This window comes from Cupressus sempervirens, chromosome 5, assembly GCF_028749045.1.
Source record: "Cupressus sempervirens isolate cs-2001-9-10 chromosome 5, ASM2874904v1, whole genome shotgun sequence".
NCBI classification, from domain to species: domain Eukaryota; kingdom Viridiplantae; phylum Streptophyta; class Pinopsida; order Cupressales; family Cupressaceae; genus Cupressus; species Cupressus sempervirens.
In genome coordinates this window covers 921,464,240-921,479,314 of record NC_143122.1, presented here as the reverse complement: position 1 = coordinate 921,479,314, position 15,075 = coordinate 921,464,240, and positions in this window count along the sequence as shown.

Genomic DNA, 15,075 nt, shown 5'->3' with positions numbered 1-15,075 from the left:
TACATACATACATACATATGTGGTTAGAAGGGATAAAGATTGGAAAATATAAATTGTGTCATAATAAAGAGAATGCTCTAATATTTGTAGTTGTAATGATTTATATGAATATTTTGCATGATAAATAAATGATTGGTATGTACATATAATTAAGTATATAACGAAGTATATATGTGGGCTGATAAGAAGATATACATGTGATATGTATATATTTCAAATTCAAGATTATAAAAGAGTTAAATTTATATTTGTTTTTGAATAAAAAAGTAGCTAAAGCAATGGTATTGGCCCATAAAATAGACAAACTAGTAAACCACCAATAGATTACCACCAACCAAAATTACCCCCTACCACTTTTAACACAAAAAAATTGTTCAAAAGAACAACACTAAAATTATCAATGAGCATTAAACAACTACTACCTCTACTAGAACTACTCAAACTAGGAAAGCATAAAAAAAAAGGCACAACCACCTTAAACCTAGCAAAGTTCAACAACCAACAAATTAAAAATACAGAGAGCTAGGAGGAAAAGCTAGAGGATTTTTTCTTATACTTCCACAAGGAATTCACACAACATTGAGGAGTCCTCATTGGTTAGATCACCCTCTTGGTCCTTTACTAGATGTAATGATAGTAAATTTAGTCAAACACACATTCTTTTCTAGAAGGCATAGAATTTCTCCCATGGCTCATTGCCAACCATCTTCCAGACCTCCTTAGTGACCTCTTGCTTGTTGCAATTGTAGCCATCCACCTACTCCTTACTGACATTCTACACAATCGAGGGGTTAAGTATAATATTATCATTGGAAGAAACCCTTGTAAGAGAGGAAATAATAATAGGGTAGGGCACTCTATCCACAATATCAGGGAACTAGTCCCAAGTTAGGTCCACACATCCAAACCCAATAGTTGCCAAAACATGTGTCATTTCTTTCCTCTCTTCAATCACATCTCCCAAGCTAGACCTTGAGGAATAAAAAACCTCCACTTCCTCCTCCATATTCCCCCCAGCAAAATTTGAAGCCTTCATTTTAATCCTTTATTTAGGATGACCCATTTCCTCCTAATTTGAATCTTCCTTGTGTGAGGCCTTGGATCTCAACTTCCTTTTAGCATTGGATTTTGCAATCCTAGCCAACCTCCTCCTACCACCTCTCCCCTCATCCTCAGATTCCTCTGGTTCCTTCTCTTTTCATTTTTCTAACTTCACTTTTCTACCTAAGGGGGAGATCTTTATCCCAATAGGGGACCCACTAGGCAAAGGTTGTGGGGTAGGGGCTATGGGTCTTTGATCCTAAGGGTGATTTGTTGGGAATGGGAATTGGGTGGAGTAGGGATATCAATCTCAAAAATTCTTGCGGGGGCCAAAGAAAGGTGGAATTCATAGAGACAAAACATCAACCCTTGATGTAGAATGGTATAATTAACTTCCTTCCTTATTTTTTCCTTAACATCAAAAACTGTATCAACTAAATCATGCAACAGAAAGAAAGGAATGGAAATAAAATCATTGTGGTGAAAATTCTTTAGAAGAGGAAAATAATAATAATAACAAACACCATACCTCCCTTCCAACATTAAGTACTTCATCAACACTAGACAAACTTCATTCCAAGGCTCTGGGAGCTTCTCCTTCATAAACCCTCCTCTGTGGCAAATATGTTCCTCACCCTCTAGGAAGAAATGATTCAAACTCACTTCATTAGCCACCCTTATCACGTTTTTCCATTGATGATGAGAGTTTTTCCATTGATGATGAGAGTTTTTCCCTAAAGTTTGTTAATTTTTGGTAGGATAGAAGAGTCACAATCAATGGTATCCCTCTTCAAAATTCCAACACTTGGAAATCCTAATTTCCCACTAATTAGGGGGGCTTTCCAGTTTCCTCCACTTGTAGCTCTTCATATTTTTGACCAAAAGTTTGTAGATCACGTCCACACCAACCTCCTCACTTCTCTCTTCATTCCTAAATGCCCTATTATTTCTCTCCTTCCAGATACCCCAGTAGACATTGGGGGGATTACCTTCCACATCCAAGCAATTAGGGGGTGGGTAAAAGGGCCTTGCCAACTCTTAACAAATTACTCAATTCCCCTATTAAATGCCCAATTCAAATCTAGTTTCTATAATAGCCTCCCCCATACACTAGAAGCATAATTACAAATAAGGAACTTATGGGTAATATTCTCCTCCACTTTCTTATGCAACATCTATTGGAAAATTGGAATCCCCTTTTCATGAGATTGTCAATAGTGAGGATTTTCCCATGAATGGTGGTCCATCAAAAAGTATTAATCTTAAGGATCAAATGATTGAACCTAATTAGGCTCTAAGGCTTTGTCAAACATTAATTTGTAAGTAGACATGACAGAGAACTCCCTTGTCAAGGTAGCCTTCCATATAAAATTATCATTTTGGGCCACTCCTAGGATTCTATAACCTTCAAGCAGGCCATTAAGCTCCTTAATCAGCTCCCCACCATCAAAGGTGTTCTATTGCAATTCAACCTTTTTCCACTTCCTCCTTGGGCCAATAAAATTGATAACCTTATTCTCCACCTACTCCATTAGGTGATCCTAAAGGGACCCATATTTCATTTTCATAAGAATTTTTCTAGCAAGCCACATGTCCTCCTAGAAATTAATCTAACTACCATCACCCACCAACCACCTCATACTTTCTCTCAAAAGACTTCTACTTCTCAACATATTACCCCAAACCTTAGGTCCCATAGGAAGATCATCTCTCCATATGTAGTGAGAGAAATTCAAATTTCCTAAATACTTGACTTTCAAAATTTTACACCAATTGGCCTCCTCCTTCATTTGATTCCACCCCACCTTTGTGAGGAGAATATTTTTCAAATTAGATATCCTTCTAACTCCCAAGCTGCCTTTACTCTTAGGTTTACAAACTGTGTCCTAGCTAACGAAGCCTAACCTATTCTTCTCACTTCCTCCTAAACAAAAGAAATTTCTATTGGATTTTCTCCAATTTATCTACCATGCCCTAAGTGATTTTGAATAGAGAAAGGAAATGCATAGGAAGGCCTTAAAGGGATGAAATCAAAAGCTGAAGCTTACCCACACTACTCAGGGTTTTATCTTTCCACTCGATCAACTTCTTTTCCATTTTTTCTAGCATGGCATTCCAAAACTTATTGCTTACATCCTTTACACTCAAAGGGAGCCCCAAATATATATCAAGGAGCAAGGCAGTATTACACCAAAAAATATTTAGGATCCTTTGCTAAATTTTTGGAAGAGTGTTAAAGAAGAACACCTTGCTTTTATCCAAATTAAATTTTTGTCCTACATTAATTGCATAAACCTCCAAGACAAATTTTCAAGCCTTAGCTTCCCTCATAGACAATTCCCCACTTAGGAAACTATCATAAAAAAATTGATGTATCACCTCTAGTGGAAGTGTGGAATCCAACTTAATAAACAAGCAAGGATAGATAGGATTCCCCTGTCTTAATCCCCTTCCCCCCCAAAGTTCCCCCAAAGTGAACCATTCACCAACATTGAATAATTAATAGTCTCTATCATTAATTTAACCATCCTTATAACCTTTTGACTAGAACCAATTTTAACCATAACTTCATACAAGAAGGTCCTATTGATCCTATCATAAGCTTTTGAGATATCAAGTTTCAAAGCCATATCTAGATTACTACTCTTCTCCATTGAGTGAAGGACCTCATGCATAGTTATGGCTGCATCAAGGATTTCTCACCCTAGAACAAACCCATTCTAGGTTTTCCCAATAAATTAATGCAGCAATGATTTTGACTTCTTCACCATAATTTTAGAAAAAATATTATAATTAGTGTTACAAAGGCTAATGAACCTAAAATCAGAGAGGGTCCTTGGGTCCATGACCATAGGGATTAGGGCAATAAGCTTTTTATTGAGTTGCTTGAGCAGCTTCTCAATTCTAAAAAATTCATGGGCAGCTTGGAGTAGATCTAGTTTAATCATTTCCTAGAAGTGTTGGAAGAAAACCAGGGGGAAACCATCAGGGCCAAGGGATTTATAGGCTTTCGTAGAGAAAATAACTTTGAAAACTTCCTCCTCAGTTACCAACTTTAGTTCCTAATTCTCGTCCACCGAGATCACTATGGGTATCGAATTAATCAGCCATCATATGTCCTCTTGAGATTTCTATGCTCTTCTTTATAAGAGTTCTTTAAGTAAGCAGTAGCCCAACTACCTATCTCTTTAGTTTTTTTAAGCTTCACATTATTATCATCTTTGACAACATTAATAGTGTTTTTCCTTTTATGGATGGATGAAAACCTATGAAAAGAAGTAGTAATCATATCCCCTAGCTTGAGTCATAAAACCCTTGATCTTTTCTTCCAAAAGGTCTCCTCCCATATCATCATATCTTTCTAAACTTTCCTAAAATTTTTCTCTTCTAGAATCAGATCTTCAAAGGCTCTGCCCCATTCCATAACTTTCTAGAGCTTCTCTAACTTCCTTTCCACCTCCTTCTTAGTCTTAAAGATATCCCCAAAGTATCTTTTTTTCCAAGGTATTTTTAGGGTAAGTTATATTTGTTTTAAACATGAATTTTTTTTATCTCTTACTCCAAACTAGGGAATTTTTAGATAGGGATTTTGTGGAAGTGAAAGGTAGAGTGATTTTGGACACATGTCATATTATTCCAATACTAGGGTTAGGCCTTAAAGTATGCTACATGTAGCTTGTTTCATGAAACCTTTGCACAATGAATCTACCACTAAGAATGACCTTAGTAAATAGAGTAAGTAGTGGAATTTTCACATAAGTGATAAAATTAAATTAGCTAATTATAATTCAGATTGATGATTTGTTTAATGATCCCATAATAAAAATAACCCTAATATAAAGTGAGCACTACAAGTGGTATCAAAGCATGATTCTAACATCAGTACGAAGAAATAAAATATAGATGAAACAAAAAAAAAGCTTTTTTTGTGTGTATAGTTCAGGTCTGATGTAATTTTTTAGGCACACTACCTCATGCTTCAAGTGTCTAATGTGTGTGTATTTCCTTATGTACACTCAACTTTGTTCCCTACATGAATGTTTAATATGTTGATGTTTTATGTATACACTATATGGTTGTTTCTTTCTTAATACTTTATGTGCTACATGAAGGCATAATCTATATTCTTGATGTTTAATTGAATCCTTCACATTATATATATATATATATATATATATATATATATATATATATATATATGTATGTATGTATGTATGTATGTATGTATGTATGTATGTATGTATGTATGTATGTATGTATGTATGTATGTATGTGTCTATATATATATATATATATATAAACACACACATACACACATATACATACATGCATATGTACATACATACATATGTGCATATATATATATGGGTATGTGCAAGATTATGGTCAACCAAACTATACCCTTAAGTGGCGATGGAAAATTAATAAATTAGGGTTATGTCAACTTGACATGTAATTTTCAACTTGTTTTCAACTTTCTATAATAAATTTGAGACAAAAGAATTCCTTGGAAATTGAATTTAGTTTCTAAACTACTAGGCCTTATCTAAAAAAACTAATAATTTTTGGTCAAAATGAATTTTAATGAAACAATACATAAATTTTAGGATAAAAATAAAAAGTAGACGTATGTCTAACCACTTTAATCAAAATGGATTGATAATATTTTTCAATAATATTCTAGATATAATAATTAGACTCGTGCTTGGATTTGACACATATTTTTGGGTATTTTATTCTAAAAAAACTTAATTATGAATTTTCCACTATAGTATTTTTAGAATAAAAAACTCTTGTGTCCAACCAACTTAACTAAATCAAAACTATGAAAAAATTAATTTAATTTTGTTTTCTTATAGTATAAGAAGCATAGAATGTGATACATCTTTTGGATTTCAAAAACATTGTAACATTTGAAAGTTGTAGTAGTTTTTCAATTGGTGTATCAATCATCACTTTATATGTAACTTTATTAGAAAATAAGTAATAATTACTTACTAAACTTGTAATTTGATAGACATTATATTTATGGAAAGCTAATAACATTATTAAGAAACCATTTCTATTTCATCAAATTTGGGTTGAAAAAAGTTGTCAGGCACATGTTTGAAGTAAAAGAAATACACAAGAACAGGCCAAAATCATGTTTGGGGGATGTTTCTAAAGTTGAGCATGTAGGGTTGGTATCCAAATATATATTAGACCTTATAAAGGTATTAATTTTTTGGTATGGTATAAGGATGGGAGGGAAAAAAAGTTGGAATAGATTTTGAAATGCTTAAAGGCATTTTCAAACTACATATTTTTTGAGATCACCACTTTTTGGCACACCACGATCCTACACACGTGCACACACACACACACACACACACACACACACAAACACACACACACACACACACACACACACACACACACACACACACACACACACACACACACACACACACACACACACACACACACACACACAATGGCTAGGGGGCCTCCATCCCATACCATAGCTAACCGAACCTAACCTAAATAATTATATGCTAGGCTAGGGATAGGCCATCCTATTATTTAGAGGCCATAACCGTAAAATTTTAGTCTAGGGGGCTATGTGTGTGTGTGTGTGTGTGTGTGTGTGTGTGTTCAATCTCAAGACATGCTTATTATGTACTACATGAGTATATTATTGCATTACTTTTTATATCACATGTTTGGCATGTATTTTAGTAAATTCCTTCATGATATACAAGTTTCGTATGTATTCAACTATATTGTTTTATGCTTTACATGTTTGACATATACTCAAGTGTATTTCTTCATGCTTATGTTTTGCATGTTCATTACTGCATGACTTATATGTAGGACATATATTTATAATTTACTTATCTAATGTCTAATTATTGTTTTCTTCATGTGTATCTAAATGGTGTTCATGTGTATGTGTTTATGACTTTATATCTAATATGTATGATTCATGTTTTAGGTGCACTTATATGAATTAATGTATGAGTCGTGTTGTATGTGTGTTATTATTCCATGATTTGAATGTATTCATAATTCATGCCTTCTCTATGTATGAAGTATATGTATAATCATGTGCATACCTTATGCTTGTGTACCATCTGTATTCATATGTATGATCTATGACTTAAGGGACCTTATGTGTATTAATTAAATTCATCTTCTATAGGTATGCCCCATTGTACTCTTTTAAGATTTGACTAAATTCAAGTGTATACACAATTTGTATTTATGTGCTTTTCATAAATTCATTTGTATACTTCATGTTTCGTAATTGTTTACATATGTTGACTTGAGTGAATACACTAGTATGTTGTGTGTATGATTCATGATGCATTAATTTCTAGGAGTCATAACTTTTGACTCAGACCTAGGTTTTCTCTCAAATTTTTACGGTGGCTTTGTTAGGAGTTTGGTGGATTGATGATTGAGGATTTTCTTTAGGTCTCAAACAATCTGTTTAGACCCCCAAAACTTTGTTTCCATAATCTTTGTGTCTTTTTTAGAGTTTGTGTTTTGTAATAACTTCAAATGAGTATTTCCAAATTCAAAGATTGGTTGGCAGGTCTAGTTGTCGTAGGTCAAGAAAAGTATAGTTTTATTTTCAGCTTTCTAGGAGTTAATTTTGAAGGTTAACAAAAAAGGAAAATTTCAAGATTTGTAAATATTTGCCAAAAAGGGTAAATTCTCTATTTATTTTTTTAATTTAGGGTTATTTTTGGTTATTTAAGAAGTTGTAGAATGATGTAGAAGGGAGGATGGTGAATGGAAACTATGCGAGTTTCAAAATATGTGTATTGTATCTATATTTTTCTAAATGTAATATTAGGAAAATATACTTGGGTACTACATTGGAAGAGTGAAAAGTTGGTAGCATGTAATTGGCGGTTTTTTTTCAAATTGAGTTTCCACATTAAATATTGGTGCCATTTACTTATGTAAATGTTATTTATGCATGTTATTTCTATTTTACTATTAGTTGGCAAATATAGGAATCTAAGAGTTGAGTAACAATATGAAAAGTTGATTTATTGATGATATTCTATATTGAACAAGTGGGTTTATGAATTGGATAAAGTTGTTTGAAGCTAGTTAAAGTTGAATTGGTACATCAAAACCTAAGGATAACTAATTAACCTCTCATGTAATTTATTTTAAATCTTTCTAACACATACATCATTACATGTATTTTCTTTTTCATTAATTTTTATTCCTCTTTGTCATTCTAATGTACCTTATATATAGTATCTCGATGTTTTCTTTAAATCACAAAAAAAAAGAAAATTATTTTTAGATAAATTGAAATGTAAACTTTGCTTGAATTTTTAGAGTATGAACATAAATTGGCATGCATTGCATTAACTAAACTTATGTAGGTTTAATGAGAGGTGTTTATGTTACTATATAATTGAGGGGAAGAAGAAGATTTATGCGCTCGCTTTTCTCCTTTATCAATCAAGAATAATAACTTTTTAGTTTTAATGATAGAACATACAATACCATTTTAGTAACCACTGGTAGATATCATGTTGAGTTTATTTAAGTAAATATTTCTATTTAGGTGAGAGAATCTCTCTTTCTTAGAAGTGGTATTATTTTTATTTCTTAAAGTTTTATTCCTCCTATATTAGTAATTTTTTATTTATTCCTATGATATTTGAGACCTTTTACTCTTCTTATATGTGGCTAGAAAGAGGTCTCTAATAAAAACTTGGTTAGAGCATTGGAATTTTTCTTTTGTTCCTTTTTCTCTTCAATTTATGAAAGGAATACTTTTTAATAAAAATTTCTCTCTTTCGGTCTTTCTCCTTCCCTTGATAAGTCTCTTTCCTTTCTAGGTTTCATGTGTTTCTATATTTTTTTACCCTTATTATTTTATTCCATCTTCTTCTCTGGCCCTCTTTGAGTCTCTTTTCTTTCATTTTTATAGATTGTTACTATGGGGCTATAGTGGCCTTGGAAATCTATCCAAACACTTATGAAATATATTTCAAGGATAAATTATCCCAATGGCATGAATCTAGTTCTAATTTTTTATTCTAAGTCTATTTTGATTTAGTTTCTTTCCAAATGCATGAGTTTGGGTTTTTCTACTCATCTCTTGGTTTCATTTTTTTGTTTTAGTTTTTTCCTTCTTAATCTCTCTTAGTTTTTTTAACATCTTCTTTTCCTTTTTGAATAGATCTATTTTGGATTAATTCACAGCTATGTGCTTTCAGTTATTTCCTTTTTGGATAGATCTATTTTGGATTAATTCACGGCTATGTGCTTTTAGTTATTTTACTAATCATTACACAATATTTACATGGTATGTATTAGATAATTATAAATCATTATTCTCTTTCCTTTTAGGATATAGCATTATTGTATTCATACAATAGTAGTTGATCTGATTAGAATCTATATATAAATAATAATTAATCCTTTAGCTACATTCTTTAATCTATTTACTTCTTAATAATTGGGGACATTGTAGCCTTCATAATCTTTATTTTAAAGGCTAAAGATTATAAGGTTGAATGATCTTCCTATGTTAAGGTTAGGTTGGGTTGGTCATCTACTCTTAGTTTTTCTTCCTTCATCATTGATTCATTAATTATGTTTTGGTGGATAGGATAATTAGATCTCGAGGTTTCTTAATTATTTTGAAAGCTTCTTCCTTTCATCCTACTATTCCATCTTTTTTACTTATGAAAATTGTAGCCTACATAATCTATATATAGTAGGATAAATAATAGTAGGCCACAATCTATCTGAGGGATCCTTGTCTATCACATTCCTTTTCTAAGCTATCTCCATTCCACCCCTTTCTTGAAATTTTGTAAGGAATAAAAAGTTAGGTAGCTTTTCTATTTTCTATCTTTATGACATTTTATTGCATTGGCCATTGAATTATGCAATGTTATTATTTTTTCTTTCTAATCTCTTTTAAATTTAATTGTTAAAAGCTCTTTCAAATGTTTTGTCAATCTAACTCTCTAAAATTTAGGAGATAAATACCCAAGCATGAAATTTATAATCAAATATATATTCTAATTCAATGAATGTGAGATTAAAAAAATCATTATAATCTGTTATACTATAGAAATGATTTGGCAAGTTGGCTTGAGCTTTTGACATTTTTACCTTTTATAGAGACATTAACAAATAAATGAAGGAAGATATATGAAGGCAATACATAAGGATGAAGGAAATTTTTTATTTTGACAAGTTAAAAAAACTCTATAAAATCACTAAGAGCCCATTTGGTTGTTGGCATAGGAATTGGAAATTAGAATATAAAATGGGAATGAGAATGGGAATAGGAATGGAGAACTAGAATTGAAAATGATGATTCCAATCTCATTTGGTTCACCTAGAAATTGATCAGAAATATATTAATCAATTGTTTGGTTGTATTAGAATGAGAATAAGTTTACAAAAACCTATAATAAAAAATTGAAACAAGATTTATATTTGGAGTTTTAATCCCTCTGATAATAATATACAAAGAGTGTGAGAGAACACATAAAGCACTCAAATTGTTTGACAAATGCATCAATAAAAAGTGTTTTCATGTGTTGCAATCAAAGTTGGATATGTAAAATATTGGCTTGTTGAAAACCTGACACAATATCTGGTAGCATTGTTCCAACCTTTGCAACACTTAGAAGTTTGAAACCACTATGTATATTTCCAACATTATTTAAAGAGAATGAGAAAGGGAATGAGTTATAAAAAATTTATAAAGAAAGATCTGTTTGTTTAGAAGAGGAATGACAAAATAGTTTGGGTGTAATAGTAATGTGGGATTGCATGGTATGACAATTTAGGTACTAAAAAGAAAAAAATAAATTGTAAATCGCATGTTCATAGCATAGGGATTCTGTCAAATATTTGCATTAGCAAAACATTATGTGATAATTAGTTTTATCAGAGTCATAACATAAAACATCTTTCTTACTGAATTACCAAAGAATAAAAAAATTCATAGAATAATAGCATGCAAGGATCACCCAAATATTTCTATCAAAAACTTTCCTAAAAAGCTTTGTATATAATAAAATATGTTCTTATTCTGTATATTATAGCCCACTAAATAATCTAGAAAATGAGTTGAAGATAATTTCAATACTTGCAATTTCTTTTACATTTAGATAGCCTAAGTAAGAGTGGTTTAGGTTTGCAGGAATTTAAAACTGAGAAATAAAATTATATAGTCATTTAAACTTTTTTAGTTTTCTAAAACAAGCATACAAAAAGGATAAAATATTATCATATTTTAGTGATATCTTCCTCAAATAAGAACATTGACTATAGAATTCTTTTATTAGAGTCCACATCTTAGAAAGTATGATGTGGTATATACTTCTAGGATACTCGTTCTACAATATTTTTATGCTTACTATGGGGAAGCTCATACCTAGCTATAGAAGTATAGGCCATTATGTAGAGGAAGGAAAAGAGAAGTCATTTGGTTCATTGGATCATGATAAAAATAGCATAAAATGAAAAATAGCATTAACATGCATGTGAATAGGAGAATTTATAGAAAAATTCTCATATTGCTTTTCCCATAATACAGTCTTCTCAAAGTGCACAAACTATTCGCAGAGAAAATACTCTTTGTATAACTTTTTGGATGGAGTTAGATGTGACATATAGTTTCTTACAAATGATAACACAAACATGTAATAAAAAAAAATTCTAAAACCACTTTCGTAAAATGCTAAACAATATGACTACAAGTTATTCTTCCAACTCAAAATACACTCGCGGGTAACTATTGAACCAACAAAATTATGAATTTTGGAAAAGTCATATGAGAAAAGAAATAGCCTATTCAAATAACATGTATTTTTTGGAATGGATAAATGATCATTTTTCAAAATAGCTAATTACATTTATGTGCACCAAATGAAAAATAAAAATCATATTATAATTTTTAATGACCATTCTAGTTGTATTCCAACAACCAAACAGGCTCCAATGTAATTGAAGGTATACCTTCTAGCTCCCAATTGTAAGGAAAGGTCAATTAATTAATAATGCATTAAAACTGGATACCTTTTTAACAAGATTAATCAAAAAAATTTGTCTAAATGACACAACACAATATTGGGAAATTGTATCTCATATAGGAAGATATATATTAGACTCTACCATGGATTATCATCCATATTCTTTTTCCCCTTGTACCCATAGTTGAAAATTGGAAAATTTCAAAAGATGTAAATTATTTAAACAATAAGAATAATAATACATGTTAAAAGCCCTTTTTTGAGAAAAATATATTATGTATTTATGATTAACAAACATTGATTTTATTAAAATGTTAATTTATTTTATTTTTATTTTCTTATGAATATTCATCCCTAAAAATTGGTAGATTTTTTCTAGTGCACATATGGAGTTTGTTTTTCAGTGGTAAATTATTTTTGTTCTTTCTCTACATGAAAATATAGCCAATGAGGGAGGTTTGCAAATTTTGTATTTGTGTAAGTGTGAAATTTAGAGTGGTTGGAGGCTATTTTGAGAACTTATTTGCATGTTCTTGATAATTAAACTGGTTAGGGCCTAAACCCTGATAAAAAATAACATCAAGGCTTTAAGACACAATGATATCTTCATGAGTAATGGCACCAATAAACCAGAATAAAACAATAAAAATTACGAAATCAAAAAGACAAAAAAATGGTAGAACAAAATAAGTTGGGAGGCTAAAAGAATCCAAGTAATTTCCTAGAAGGCCAAAAAAAAAAGACCAGGGTCTAACCAAAGAGACAAGCAACACAAACCAAACTGAACCAACAAACAACAACTAGAAATAACCAATTGAACCACATTGAAACTAAAAAAACCCAAAAACATCAAATACCAGTCATTTGTCACCCAAGATCAATATCAAGAGATCAAGCCACTGATTCTATAGAGATCCTTGTTCCTATTGAGGAATGAACACTTGGGTTGGATGAAAGCGATAGCCTTACTCATACTTAAGAGCTTTGTAGATTACCCTCCTCCTTACTTTGGGTTTCCTCCTTGCAGTTTCAGTTTGTCAACCTTTCTTCTAACTAGAGATTTTGATGCAAAGCATCCTATAAATCAACCAATAAATAGGATCCTTTCTAATCCTTTCATAGTCAAATCAATAATTTTATTATATAGAGGCATCTTACAAGGTAAAACACAACATGTTTTAATATAAAAACATCAACCCTTCTCCATTTGCATATCATGATTTCTATATCTAATTCCATTACTCATAATATCTATTCTAAATGTCTTTTTGGAAAACCCTCTAGTGTAATTATTCCAAATTATACCTATTAAAATGTATCCAAATCTTAGTAAAATTAAATACACCAATTAGAAATTGTGTTGTCTACTCCGAGATCCATTTTCTCTATCATAAACCAAAAGTAAAATATGCAATTAGCCTAGGGCATCAAATATCTTTCACAAAAAAAATTAAAATGACACCAAACTAGTTCAACATTATCCATTTGTGAAAATAGTTTCCAAATCTTTAAGCCATCAATTTTGCCAGTACATAAATCATTATTTTAGCACAATTTTTTTTGCAAATTCTGCAACATGACTATTTACAAGATTTCTCAAATCTAAAAATAGTAACTTTCACCAAAATGATAATAACTTCCTCAAAACTGAATGAAATTATTCCAAACCAAAGAGAGAAGAAATAAAATTCATAAAACTATCAAAATATACATATTATATAGGGTTTCTAGGCTGTACATGGGCGTACAAGGATTGAAACCAACACAAATCCAAAAAAACCAATCAAAATAGCAATAGTAGAAAACACCAAAATTGCTCCAAAATGATTCTTTCTTCCCCTTATTGTCACTAATTGATTTGTAATGACCATTAAAATAGTTTTATTGGATTTTTGATAGTTTAAAACTTCCCAACCAACTTTTGAACCAAATTATTACATTCTTTTACCCTTTTTTGCAGTTTTTGCAAAGTTTTAAAGTTGGAACATTCAAGCAACTTTTACATTTTAATAATCTTAACCTCAAAACTTTGTTAGAACATTAAAAATATGTCATAATAGAATATTCATAACTATTTACAATATGTTTACCCTTCCTTCGATTTACAAACACATTTTGACCTCTTTACCAATTCATGACCTTACTAAGACAACTAGGGCAAATTGATTACTTTTACAATTTATGACAAAATCGCTTCTTAGCCTTTACGTCTTGACCCAAATAAAAAGTAAATGACACAAATTTATTTAAATATTTCATATAAGGAATCTTAACCTTCTCATTTTCTTGTACTTTAGGTTCTCTTTCACCAACTTTAGGTAGCAAATTTCAGCCTCCATTTTGGCCTACACAGAATTGTGGAGTGAAAATAAATTATTCCCCCTAGTTTATATTTAATTATTTTTGTACTCACCTAGATCCTATGAATTTCATATTTTTATTCTTTCAAAAGCACCCTTTTCTAAAATCCCAGTACTCACTCCTCAAGCTTCTCCTACTTGTATAATATATCCCCTAGCACTTAGCTAACTTCCTACTAGACTTCATCCCTTTGACCCATTGTAAGCATAGAACACAAAATAGGTAGGAATTGAACCACTTATACCTACCTTCACAAGTGATGAACTAAATGAGTACCTAAACCACTTTCTACCATACCCACTTGATATATTCTATATTAAAATTAGAATGCAATCTACAAATTTTCTCCATTAGGTCCAAAAAGTGTTCAAAAGCCTCTTTGTAAAACATATTTGTATTGTATGAAATCATCCCACCTTCCATACTTTGACCTGTAATAGCCTAAATTGATTCCAAGGTCATAATGATGGAAATGACACTTACTATAACCTTCTTCACATCCCAAGATTCCACAATATCCTAACAAAACTCTTAGTTGAACCTATCTATTTTGATAATGTGTTTCATATTACCTATCCACTTGAGGGATTCCTATAATTATAGATAATTTTATTCCCCGCACTCATCACTCTCAACTTGAAAACGATCACCCACATGTTGT